Below are 1,451 nucleotides of genomic sequence, written 5' to 3'. Positions count from 1 at the left end.
TTGAGAATAGGGGTGAAAAAATTATTTGATATTTAAAAAATAAGATTTTTTTTTATAGGGAGGGTCGGGTACAGGGTACGGGGTAGGGTAAGAAAAAAAATATTGAAGGATGAAGTAGAGTTTTGGAAAATGTTTACCTTAACTTTTGAAGGGAAGTCATTTTCCTTAAATTTGAAGAAAATGAGTTGATTTGCAAAACATTTAAGTCAACCAAACATAGTAAAATTAAAAAGTCATTTTAGCATAGTAATAATTTTATTTTTGAATTGTTCTGTCAATAGATTACTCAAGATTTTTGTTCTTTATTTGGATCGAGAAAAATGGGATAAGTTCTTACGGAGTCAATTAATATAGAAACAAAAACAACAATTATATTAGTGTAATTGTATTATAAGATCTCAATTGAATACATTGCACAAGCTCAAATTAACGTAGCATGAAAATTCGATTATCCTTTATGTGTATAATTGGTTAGTAGATGATNTGAATTTTACGTGTTGACAATTAGAATATATCAAATTGTCCAAGCTAAATTTATATTAGTCGGTCACTAGGTTTCAAATATAAAATAGGGAAAAACGCATAGATTTCTCCCTGAACTTGTCCCGAAAAGTCAATTACACACTTTAACTATCTCGACGACCTATTACACACTTGATCTTGTTTAAAAATATCTTAAAATTTGAGATATTTGTTCTTTATTTGGATCGAGAAAAATGGGATAAGTTCTTACGGAGTCAATTAATATAGAAACAAAAACAACAATTATATTAGTGTAATTGTATTATAAGATCTCAATTGAATACATTGCACAAGCTCAAATTAACGTAGCATGAAAATTCGATTATCCTTTATGTGTATAATTGGTTAGTAGATGATTTTTTTATTTCTCTTACCACTTATCAATTTTAATTTCAGGTATAAGATTCTTTTAATCAAACTGAAAATCTTAGAAGGAAATATTACTAGGCAAGGATAAACTTTTTTTTTTTATAGATGTGGAACAACAATCAAATATTTTATCAGTCCTGCACAACATTTAGAAAACAAAGATAAAATTTAAATAATGGCCTTAAAAAGGAACATTTGCATAAACCAGTCCTTAGCAAAGGTATCTGCAACTATATTCGGGATTATAGACACCCATTTATATATTTATATTGTTAACAAAAAATTAAGAGATTTAGAGTCTTGCCAAACTTATAACTAAAATGGAATTATTTTCTAAAAATATAAATAAAGTAAAGCTAGTTTATATTTTTTTGACGAGGCCAAAATTTAAATAATAGCACCCTGAGATGCTTGCTATTCGTGCAAATCACCTAATTATATTGGGCTCCAAGTAACAATGACAAGTAGTGAGTTGGGCCTCGACGAGTAGGGATGCGGGGTGGTGGGGTTTAAGGCTATGCAGGGCGGAGCAGGTTTAATGTTGTTTAAGCAGGTGGGAT

Source organism: Solanum stenotomum, chromosome 12 (genome assembly GCF_019186545.1).
Source record: "Solanum stenotomum isolate F172 chromosome 12, ASM1918654v1, whole genome shotgun sequence".
NCBI classification, from domain to species: domain Eukaryota; kingdom Viridiplantae; phylum Streptophyta; class Magnoliopsida; order Solanales; family Solanaceae; genus Solanum; species Solanum stenotomum.
This window is presented reverse-complemented; position numbering follows the sequence as displayed.